Here is a 13,099-nt window from a genome sequence, read left to right as displayed (position 1 = left end):
ACTCACTCATCAAATTGATTAGGTACTTCCCAATGAGATAGAAACTTGAAACTTTGCATAAGGGTACCCTACAATAACCTGAGTATGGAAAAAGTACGAAATCTGAGGAATGTGCTATGGAATTTTTTTATAGGCAAGAAACTGTCCTTAGCCAGGAAAAAAATCGTCTCACTCACTCACTCATCAAATTGATTAGGTACTTCCCAATCAGATAGTACCCTGAAACGTTGGATAAAGGTACCGTATAGCAACCTGAGTATGAAGAAAGTCCGAAATATGAGGAATGTGCTATAGGAAATTTTTTATACGCAAGAAACTGTTCTTAGATAGGAAACAAATAGTTTCTCTCACTCACTCATCAAATTGATTAGGTACTTCCCAATGAGGTAGAAACTTGGAACTTTGCATAAAGGTATCCTATAACAACCTGAGTATGGAAAAAGTAAGAAATCTGTGGAATGTGCTATGGGAAATTTATATAGACAAAAAACTGTCCTTAGCCAGGAAACAAATCGTTTCACTCACTCACTCATCAAATTGATTAGGTACTTCCCAATGAGGTAGAAACTTGGAACTTTGCATAAAGGTACCCTATAGCAACCTGAGAATGGAAATATTCTCAAATCTGAGGAATGTGCTATGGGTATTTTTTATAGGCAAAAAGCTTTCCTTAGCCAAGAAAAAATTCGTTTCACTTACTCACTCATCAAATTGATTAGGTACTTCCCAATGAGATAGAAACTTGAAACTTTGCATATGGGTACCCTACAATAACCTGAGTATGGAAAACATCCGAATTCTGAGGAATGTGCTATGGAACTTTTTTATAGACAAGAAACTGTCCTTACCTAGGAAATAATCGTTTCACTCACTCCCTCATCAAATCGATTAGGTACTTCCCAGTGAGGTAGAAACTTAAAACTTTGCATAAAGGTAACCTACAATAACTAGAGTATGGAAAAGGTTCGAAATGTGAGGAATGTGGTATGGAAATTTTTTAATAGGAAAAGAAAATTTCTTAGCCAGGAAGAAAAGTGTTTCAATCACTCACTCATCAAATTGATTAGGTACTTCCCAATGAGATAGTAACCTGAAACTTTGCATAAAGGTATCCTATAACAACCTGAGTATGGAAAAAGTAAGAAATCTGTGGAATGTGCTATGGGAAATTTATATAGACAAAAAACTGTCCTTAGCCGGGAAAGAACTTACTCACTCATCAAATTGATTAGGTACTTCCCAATGAGATAGTAATTAGAAACTTTGCATAAAGGTGCCCTATAAAAGCCTGAGTACGGCAAGGGTCCGAAATCTGAGGAATGTGTTATGCGAATTTTTTTATAGGCAAGAAACTGTCCTTAGCCAGGAAAAAATTGTTTCACTCACTCACTCATCAAATTGATTAGGTACTTCACAATGAGGTACAAACTTGAAACTTTGCATAAAGGTAACCTACAATAACTTGAGTATGGAAAACATCCGAACACTGAGGAATGTGCTATGGAAATTTTTTATAGGCAAAAAACTGTCCTTAGCCAGAAAAAAAATCGTTTCACTCTCTCACTCATAAAATTGATTAGGTACCTCCCAATGAGATAGTAACCTGAAACTTAGCATAAAGGTACCCTATAGCAACCTGAGTATGGAAAAAATGCAAAATTTCAGGAATGTGCAATGGGAAATTTTTTATAGGCAAAAAACTGTCCTTACCCAAGAAAAAAATCGTTTCACTCACTCACTCCTCAAATTGATTAGGTACTTCCCAATCAGGCAAATACCTGAAACTTTGCATAAAGGTACCCTATAACAACCTGAGTATGAAAAAGGTCCGAAATCTGCGGAATGTGGTATGGTAAATTTTTTATAGTCAAGAAACTGTCCTTAGCCAGGAAAAAAATCGTTTCACTCACTCACTCATGAAATTGATTAGGTACTTCCCAATGAGATAGTAACCTGAAATTTTGCATAAATGTACCGTGTAGCAACCTGAGTATGGCAAGGGTCCGAAATCTTAGGAATGTAATATGGGAAATTTTTTATAGGCAACAAACTGCCCTTAGCTAGGAAAAAAAATCGTTTCACTCACTCACTCATCAAATTGATTAGGTAGTTCCCAATGAGGTAAAAACTTGAAACTTTCCATAAGGGTAACCTACAATAACTAGAGTATGGAAAAGTTCCGAAATGTGAGGAATGTGGTATGGAAACATTTTAATAGGAAAAAAAATTCCTTAGCCAGGAAAAAAAAATCGTTTCACTCACTCACTTATCAAATTGATTAGGTACTTCCCAATTAGATAGTAACCTGAAACTTTGCATAAAGGTACCCTATAGCAACCTGAGTATGGAAAAAGTCCGAAAACTGAGGAGTGTGCTATGTCATTTTTTTATAGACAAAAAACTGTCCTTAGCCAGGAAAAAAATCGTTTCACTCACTCACTCATCAAATTGATTAGGTACTTGCCAATGAGATTATAACCTGAATCTTTGCATATAGGTACTCTATAACAACCTGAGTATGAAAAAAGTCCAAGATCTGAGGAATGTTATATGGGAAATTTTTTACAGGCAAGAAAATGTCCTTAGCTAGGAAAACAATCGTTTCACTTACTCACTCATCAAATTGATTAGGTACTTCCCAATGAGGTAAATACTTGAAACTTTCCATAAGGGTAACCTACAATAACTATTGTATGGAAAAAGTCTGAAATGTGAGGAATGTGGTATGGAAATTTTTAATAGGAAAAAAAATTCCTTAGCCAGGAAAAAAAATCGTTTCACTCACTCACTCATCAAATTGATTAGGTACTTCCCAATGAGATAGTAAATTGAAACTTTGCATAAAGGTATCCTATAACAACCTGAGTATGGAAAAGTAAGAAATCTCTGGAATGTGCTATGGGAAATTTATATAGGAAAAAACTGTCCTTAGCCAGGAAAAAAATCGTTTGACTCACTCACTCATCAAATTGATTAGGTACTTCCCAACGAGATAGAAACTTGTAACTTTGCATAAAGGTACCCTATACCAACCTGAGTGTGGAAATATTCCCAAATCTGAGGAATGTGCTATGCGTATTTTTTTATAAGCAAAAAACCTTCCTTAGCCAGGAAAAAATTCGTTTCACTTACTCACTCATCAAATTGATTAGGTATTTCCCAATGAGGTACAAACTTGAAACTTTGCATAAAGGTAACCTACAATAACTTGAGTATGGAGATGGTCCGAAATGTGAGGAATGTGCTAGGGAAATTTTTTATAGGCAAAAAACTGTCCTTAGCCAGGAAAAAAATCGTTTGACTCTCATACTCATCAAATTGATTAGGTACTTCCCTATCAGATATAACCTGAAACTTTGCATAAAGGTAAACAATAAGAACCTGAGTATGAAAAAAGTCCGAAATCTGAGGAATGTGCTATGGAAATTTTTTATAGACAAGAAACTGTCCTTAGCTAGGAAAAAATCGTTTCACTCACTCACTCATCAAATTGATTAGGTACTTCGCAATGAGGTAGAAACTTGAAACTTTGCATAAAAGTAACCTAACTAACTTGAGTATGGAAAAGGTCCGAAATCTGAGGAATGTGCTATGGGAATTTTTATATTCAAAAAACTGTCCTTAGCCAGGAAACAAATCGTTTCACTCACTCACTCATCAAATTGATTAGGTACTTCCCAATGAGGTAGAAACTTGAAATGTTTCTTAAAGGTAACCTACAATAACGTGAGTATGCAAAAGGTCCGACATGTGATTAGTGTGCTATAGGAATTTCTTATAGGCAAAAAACTGTCCTTAGCCAGAAAAAAAATCGTTTCACTCACTCACTCATCAAATTGATTAGGTACTTCCCAATCAGAGAGTAACCTGAAACTTTGCATAAAGGTACCCTATAACAACCTGAGTATGGCGAGGGTCCCAAATCTGAGGAATGTGCTATGCGTATTTTTTTATAGGCAAAAAGCATTCCTTAGCCAAGAAAAAATTCGTTTCACTTACTCACTGATCAAATTGATTAGGCAATTCCCAATGAGATAGTAACCTGAAACTTTGCATAGAGGTACCCTATAACAACCTGAGTATGAAGAAAATCCGAAATCTGAGGAATGGGCTATGGAACTTTTTTATAGACAAGCAAATGTCCTTAGCTAGAAAAAATTTGTTTCACTCACTCACTCATCAAATTGATTAGGTACTTCCCAATGAGATTGAAACTTGTAACTTTGCATAAAGGTACCCTATGACGACCTAAGTATGCAAAAAGTCCGAAATCTGAGGAATGTGCTATGGGAATTTTATTATAGGCAAAAAACAGTCCTTTGCCAGGAAATAAGTTCGTTTCACTTACTCACTCATCAAATTGATTAGGTACTTGCCAATGAGATAGTAACCTCAAACTTTGTATAAAGGTACCCTATAACAACCTGAGTAATGAAAAATCCGAAATCTGAGGAATGTGCTACGGAAATTTCTTATAGGCAAGAAACTGTCCTTAGCCAGGAAAAAAATCGTTTCACTCACTCACTCATCAAATTGATTAGGTACTTCCCAATGAGGTAGAAACTTGAAACTTTGCATAAAGGTAACCTACAATAACTTGAGTATGGCCAATGTCCGAAATCTGAGGAATGTGCTATGGGAATTTCTATAGGCAAAAAACTGTCCTTAGCCAGGAAAAAAATCGTTTCACTCACTCACTCGTCAAATTGATTAGGTACTTCCCAATGAGATAGTAACATGAAACTTTGCATAAAGGTATCTTATAACAACCTGAGTATGGAAAAAGTATGAAATCAGTGGTATTTGCTACGGGAAATTTATATAGGCAAAAAACTGTCCATAGCCAGAAAAAAATCATTTCACTCACTCACTCATCCAATTGATTAGGTACTTCCCAACGGGATAGTTACCTGAAGCTTTGTATAAAGGTACCTTATAACAACCTGAGTATGGAAGAAGTCCGAAATCTGAGGAATGTGATATGGATTTTTTTTATAGGAGAGAAACTGTCCGTAGCCAGAAAAAAAATCGTTTCACTTACTCACTCATCAAATTGATTAGGTACTTCCCAATGAGATAGTAACCTGAAACTTTGCATAAAGGTACCCTATACCAACCTGAGTATGAAAAAGGTCCGAAATCTGAGGAATGTGGTATGGGAAATATTTTATAGGCAAGAAACTGTTCTTAGCTAGGAAAAAATCGTTTCACTCACTCACTCATCAAATTGATTAGGTACTTCCCAATAAGGTACAAACTTGAAACTTTGCATAAAGGTAACCTACAATAACTAGAGTATGGAAAAGGTCCGAAATGTGAGGAATGTGGTATGGAATTTATTTAATAGGAAAAAAATTAGTTAGCCAGGAAAAAAAATCGTTTCACTCACTCACTCATCAAATTGATTAGGTACTTCCCAATGAGATAGTAACCTGAAACTTTGCATAAAGGTAACCTACAATAACTTGAGTATGGCCAATGTCCGAAATCTGAGGAATGTGCTATGGGAATTTTTATAGGCAAAAAACTGTCCTTAGCCAGGAAAAAAATCGTTTCACTCACTCACTCATCAAATTGATTAGGTACTTCCCAATGAGGTAGTAACATGAAACTTTGCATAAAGGTATCTTATAACAACCTGAGTATGGAAAAAGTATGAAATCAGTGGAATTTGCTATGGGAAATTTATATAGGCAAAAAACTGTCCATAGCCAGAAAAAAATCATTTCACTCACTCACTCATCCAATTGATTAGGTACTTCCCAACGGGATAGTTACCTGAAGCTTTGTATAAAGGTACCTTATAACAACCTGAGTATGGAAAAAGTCCGAAATCTGAGGAATGTGATATGGATTTTTTTTATAGGAGAGAAACTGTCCTTAGCCAGGAAAAAAATCGTTTCACTTACTCACTCATCAAATTGATTAGGTACTTCCCAATGAGATAGTAACCTGAAACTTTGCATAAAGGTATCCTATAACAACCTGAGTATGGAAAAAGTAAGAAATCTGTGGAATTTGCTATGGGAAATTTATATAGGCAAAAAACTGTCCTTAGCCAGGAAAAAAATCGTTTCACTCACTCACTCATCAAATTTATTAGGTATTTCCCAATGAGATAGTAACCTAAAAGTTTGCATAAAGGTACCCTATAACAACCTGAGCATGGAAGAAGTCCGAAAACTGAGGAATGTGATATGGATTTCTTTTTATAGGCAAAAAACTATCCTTAGTCAGGAAAAAATTCGTTTCACTCACTAACTCATCAAATTGATTAGGTACTTCCCAATGAGATAGTAACCTGAATTTTTGCTTAAAAGTACCCTATAACAATCTGAGTATTAAAAAAGTCCAAAATCTGAGGAATGTCCTATGGGAATTATTATATAGGCAAGAAACTGTCTTTAGGCAGGAAAAAAATTGTTACACTCACTTACTCATCAAATTGATTAGGTACTTCCCTATGAGGTACAAACTTGAAACTTTGCATAAAGGTAACCTACAATAACTTGAGTACGGAAAAGGTCCGAAATCTGAGGAATGTGCTATGGGAAATTTTTATAGGCAAAAAACTGTCATTAGTCAGGCAAAAAATCGTTTCACTCACTCACTCATCAAATTGATTAGGTACTTCGCAATTAGGTAAAAACTTGAAACTTTGCATATAGGTAACCTACAATAACTTGAGTATGGAGAAGGTCCGAAATCTGAGGAATGTGCTAGGGAAATTTTTTTATAGGCAAAAAACTGTACTTAGCCAGGAAAAAACCGTTTCACTCATTCACTCATCAAATTGATTAGGTACTTCCCAATCAAATAGTAACCTGAAGCTATGCATAACGGTACCCTATAAGAACCTGAGTATGAAAAAATCCGAAATCTGAGGAATGTGGTATGGGAAATTTTTTATAGACAAGAAACTGACCTTAGCCAGGAAAAAAAATCGTTTCACTCACTCACTCATCAAATTGATTAGGTACTTCCCAATGAGGTAAAAACTTGAAACTTTGCATATAGGTAACATACAATAACTTGAGTATGGAGAAGGTCCAAAATCTGAAGAATGTGCTAAGGAAATTTTTTTATAGGCAAAAAACTGTCCTTAGCCAGGAAAGAAATCGTTTCACTCACTCACTCATCAAATTGATTAGGTACTTCCCAATCAGATAGTAACCTGAAACTTTGCATAAAGGTACCCTATAACAACCTGAGTATGGCGAGGGTCCCAAATCTGAGGAATGTGCTATGCGTATTTTTTATAGGCAAAAAGCTTTCCTTAGCCAAGGAAAAATTCGTTTCACTTACTCACTCATCAAATTGATTAGGCACTTCCCAATGAGATAGTAACCTGAAACTTTGCATAGAGGTACCCTATAACAACCTGAGTATGAAGAAAATCCGAAATCTGAGGAATGGGCTATGGAACTTTTTTATAGACAAGCAAATGTCCTTAGCTAGGAAAAATTTGTTTCACTCACTCACTCATCAAATTGATTGGGTACTTCCCAATGAGATTGAAACTTGTAACTTTGCATAAAGGTACCCTATGACGACCTAAGTATGCAAAAAGTCCGAAATCTGAGGAATGTGCTATGGGAATTTTATTATAGGCAAAAAACAGTCCTTAGCCAGGAAAAAAGTTCGTTTCACTTACTCTCTCATCAAATTGATTAGGTACTTGCCAATGAAATAGTAACCTCAAACTATGTATAAAGGTACCATATAACAACCTGAGTATGGAAAAATCCGAAATCTGAGGAATGTGCTACGGAAATTTTTTATAGGCAAGAAACTGTCCTTAGCCAGGAAAAAAATCGTTTCACTCACTCACTCATCAAATTGATTAGGTACTTCCCAATGAGGTAGAAACTTGAAACTTTGCATAAAGGTAACCTACAATAACTTGAGTATGGCCAATGTCCGAAATCTGAGGAATGTGCTATGGGAATTTTTATAGGCAAAAAACTGTCCTTAGCCAGGAAAAAAATCGTTTCACTCACTCACTCATCAAATTGATTAGGTACTTCCCAATGAGATAGTAACATGAAACTTTGCATAAAGGTATCTTATAACAACCTGAGTATGGAAAACGTATGAAATCAGTGGAATTTGCTATGGGAAATTTATATAGGCAGAAAACTGTCCATAGCCAGAAAAAAATCATTTCACTCACTCACTCATCCAATTGATTAGGTATTTCCCAACGGGATAGTTACCTGAAGCTTTGTATAAAGGTACCTTATAACAACCTGAGTATGGAAGAAGTCCGAAATCTGAGGAATGTGATATAGATTTTTTTTATAGGAAAGAAACTGTCCTTAGCCAGGAAAAGAATCGTTTCACTTACTCACTCATCAAATTGATTAGGTACTTCCCAATGAGATTATAACCTGAAACTTTGCATAAAGGTACACTATACCAACCTGAGTATGAAATAGGTCCGAAATCTGAGGAATGTGGTATGGGAAATATTTTATAGGCAAGAAACTGTTCTTAGCTAGGAAAAAATCGTTTCACTCACTCACTCATCAACTTGATTAGGTACTTCCCAATAAGGTACAAACTTGAAACTTTGCATAAAGGTAACCTACAATAACTAGAGTATGGAAAAGGTCCGAAATGTGAGGAATGTGGTATGGAAATTATTTAATAGGAAAAAATTAGTTAGCCAGGAAAAAAAATCGTTTCACTCACTCACTCATCAAATTGATTAAGTACTTCCAATGAGATAGTAACCTGAAACTTTGCATAAAGGTATCCTATAACAACCTGAGTATGGAAAAAGTAAGAAATCTGTGGAATTTGCTATGGGAAATTTATATAGGCAAAAAACTGTCCTTAGCCAGGAAAAAAATCGTTTCACTCACTCACTCATCAAATTTATTAGGTATTTCCCAATGAGATAGTAACCTAAAAGTTTGCATAAATGTACCCTATAACAACCTGAATATGGAAGAAGTCCGAAATCTGAGGAATGTGATATGGATTTCTTTTTATAGGCAAAAAACTGTCCTTAGTGAGGAAAAAATTCGTTTCACTCACTAACTCATCAAATTGATTAGGTACTTCCCAATGAGATAGTAACCTGAATTTTTGCATAAAAGTACCCTATAACAATCTGAGTATTAAAAAAGTCCGAAATCTGAGGAATGTCCTATGGGAATTATTATATAGGCAAGAAACTGTCTTTAGGCAGGAAAAAATTGTTACACTCACTTACTCATCAAATTGATTAGGTACTTCCCAATGAGGTACAAACTTGAAACTTTGCATAAAGGTAGCCTACAATAACTTGAGTACGGAAAAGGTCCGAAATCTGAGGAATGTGCTATGGGAAATTTTTATAGGCAAAAATCTGTCCTTAGTCAGGCAAAAAATCGTGTCACTCACTCACTCATCAAATTGATTAGGTACTTCCCAATGAGGTAAAAACTTGAAACTTTGCATATAGGTAACCTACAATAACTTGAGTATGGAGAAGGTCCGAAATCTGAGGAATGTGCTATGCGTATTTTTTATAGGCAAAAAGCTTTCCTTAGCCAAGAAAAAATTCGTTTCACTTACTCACTCATCAAATTGACTAGGCACTTCCCAATGAGATAGTAACCTGAAACTTTGCATAGAGGTACCCTATAACAACCTGAGTACGAAGAAAATTCGAAATCTGAGGAATGTGCTATAGTACTTTTTTATAAACAAGAAACTGTCTTTAGCTAGGAAAAAATCGTTTCACTCACTCCCTCATCAAATTGATTAGGTACTTCCCAATGAGGTAGAAACTTGAAACTTTGCATAAAGGTAACCTACAATAACTTGATTAAGGAAAAGGTCCTAACTCTGAGGAATGTACTTTGGAAATTTTTGTATAGGCAAAAAACCGTCCTTAGCCAGGAAAAAATTCGTGTCACTCACTCACTCATCAAATTGATTAGGTACTTGCCAATGATAATAGTAACCTGAAGCTTTGCATAAAGATACCCTATAACAACCTGAGTATGGAAAAAGTACGAAATCTGAGTAATGTGCTATGGAATTTTTTTATAGGCAAGAAACTGTCCTTACCCAGGAAAAAAAATCGTTTCACTCACTCACTCATCAAATTGATTAGGTACTTCCCAATGAGATAGTAGCCTGAAACGTTGGATAAAGGTACCGTATAGCAACCTGAGTATGAAGAAAGTCCGAAATATGAGGAATGTGCTATAGGAAATTTTTTATAGGCAAGAAACTGTTCTTAGATAGGAAACAAATCGTTTCTCTCACTCACTCATCAAATTGATTAGGTACTTCCCAATGAGGTAGAAACTTGGAACTTTGCATAAAGGTGTCCTATAACAACCTGAGTATGGAAAAAGTAAGAAATATGTGGAATGTGCTATCGAAATTTATATAGACAAAAAACTGTCCTCAGCCAGGAAAAAACTCGTTTCACTTACTCACTCATCAAATTGATTAGGTGCCTCCCCATGAGATAGTAATTAGAAACTTTGCATAAAGGTGCCCTATAAAAACCTGAGTATGACAAGGGTCCGAAATCGGAGGAATGTGTTATGCGAATTTTTTTATAAGCAAAAAACCTTCCTTAGCCGGGAAAAAATTCGTTTCACTTACTCACTCATCAAATTGATTAGGTATTTCCCAATGAGATAGTAATCTGAAACTTTGCTTAAAGGTACCCTATACCAACCTGAGTGTCGAAATATTCCCAAATCTGAGGAATGTGCTATTCGTATTTTTTTATAAGCAAAAAACCTTCCTTAGCCAGGAAAAAATTCGTTTCACTTACTCACTCATCAAATTGATTAGCTATTTCCCAATGAGATAGTAATCTAAAACTTTGCATAAAGGTACCGTATAACAACCTGAGTACGAAAAAAGTCCGAAATCTGAGATATGTGGTATGGGAAATTTTTATAGGCAAGAAACTCTTCTTAGCCAAAAAAAAATTTTTCACTCACTCACTCATCAAATTGATTAGGTACTTCCCAATGAGGTACAAACTTGAAACTTTGCATAAAGGTAACCTACAATAACTTGAGTATGGAGATGGTCCAAAATGTGAGGAATGTGCTAGGGAAATTTTTTATAGGCAAAAAACTCTCCTTAGCCAGGAAAAAAATCGTTTGACTCACTCACTCATCAAATTGATTAGGTACTTTGCAATGAGGTAAAAACTTGAAACTTTGCATAAAAGTAACCTACAGTAACTTGAGTATGGAAAAGGTCCGAAATCTGAGGAATGTGCTATGGGAAATTTTATAGGCAAAAAACTGTCCTTAGCCAGGAAACAAATCGTTTGACTCACTCACTCATCAAATTGATTAGGTACTTCCCAATGAGGTAGAAACTTGAAATGTTGCATAAAGGTAACCTACAATAACGTGAGTATGCAAAAGGTCCGAAATCTGAGGAATGTGCTATGGGAATTTTTTATAGGCAAAAAACTGTCCTTAGCTAGGAAAAAATCGTTTCACTCACTCACTCATCAAATTGATTAGGTACTTCGCAATGAGGTAAAAACTTGAAACTTTGCATAAAAGTAACCTACAGTAACTTGAGTATGGAAAAGGTCCGAAATCTGAGGAATGTGCTATGGGAAATTTTATAGGCAAAAAACTGTCCTTAGCCAGGAAACAAATCGTTTGACTCACTCACTCATCAAATTGATTAGGTACTTCCCAATGAGGTAGAAACTTGAAATGTTGCATAAAGGTAACCTACAATAACGTGAGTATGCAAAAGGTCCGAAATCTGAGATATGTGGTATGGGAAATTTTTATAGGCAAGAAACTCTTCTTAGCCAAAAAAAAATTTTTCACTCACTCACTCATCAAATTGATTAGGTACTTCCCTATCAGATATAACCTGAAACTTTGCATAAAGGTACCCTATGAGAACCTGAGTATGAAAAAAGTCCGAAATCTGAGGAATGTGCTATGGAAATTTTTATAGACAACAAACTGTCCTTAGCTAGGAAAAAATCGTTTCACTCACTCACTCATCAAATTGATTAGGTACTTCGCAATGAGGTAAAAACTTGAAACTTTGCATAAAAGTAACCTACAGTAACTTGAGTATGGAAAAGGTCCGAAATCTGAGGAATGTGCTATGGGAAATTTTATAGGCAAAAAACTGTCCTTAGCCAGGAAACAAATCGTTTGACTCACTCACTCATCAAATTGATTAGGTACTTCCCAATGAGGTAGAAACTTGAAATGTTGCATAAAGGTAACCTACAATAACGTGAGTATGCAAAAGGTCCGAAATCTGAGGAATGTGCTATGGGAATTTTTTATAGGCAAAAAACTGTCCTTAGCCAGAAAAAAAACGTTTCACTCACTCACTCATCAAATTGATTAGGTTCTTCCCAATCAGATAGTAACCTGAAACTTTGCATAGAGGTACCCTATAACAACCTGAGTATGAAGAAAATCCGAAATCTGAGGAATGTGCTATGGAACTTTTTTATAGACAAGCAAATGTCCTTAGCTAGGAAAAATTTGTTTCACTTACTCACTCATCAAATTGATTAGGTACTTCCCAATGAGATTGAAACTTGTAACTTTGCATAAAGATACCCTATGACGACCTAAGTATGCAAAAAGTCCGAAATCTGAGGAATGTGCTATGGGAATTTTATTATAGGCAAAAAACAGTCCTTATCCACGAAAAAAGTTCGTTTCACTTACTCACTCATCAAATTGATTAGGTACTTGCCAATGAGATAGTAACCTCAAACTTTGTATAAAGGTACCCTATAAGAACCTGAGTATGAAAAATCCGAAATCTGAGGAATGTGCTACGGAAATTTTTTATAGGCAAGAAACTGTCCTTAGCCAGGAAAAAAATCGTTTCACTCACTCACTCATCAAATTGATTAGGTACTTCCCAATGAGATAGTAAATTGAAACTTTGCATAAAGGTATCCTATAACAACCTGAGTATGGAAAAGTAAGAAATCTGTGGAATGTGCTAAGGGAAATTTATATAAAAAAACTGTCCTTAGCCAGGAAAAAAATCACTTCACTCACTCACTCATCAAACTAATTAGGTACTTCCCAATGAGTTAGAAACTTCTAACTTTGCATAAAGGTACCCT

This window comes from Thermobia domestica, chromosome 4 (assembly GCF_964235325.1).
Source record: "Thermobia domestica chromosome 4, izTheDome1.hap1.1, whole genome shotgun sequence".
Classification (NCBI taxonomy): Eukaryota; Metazoa; Arthropoda; class Insecta; order Zygentoma; family Lepismatidae; genus Thermobia; species Thermobia domestica.
Note: the sequence above shows the minus strand (reverse complement) of the source record.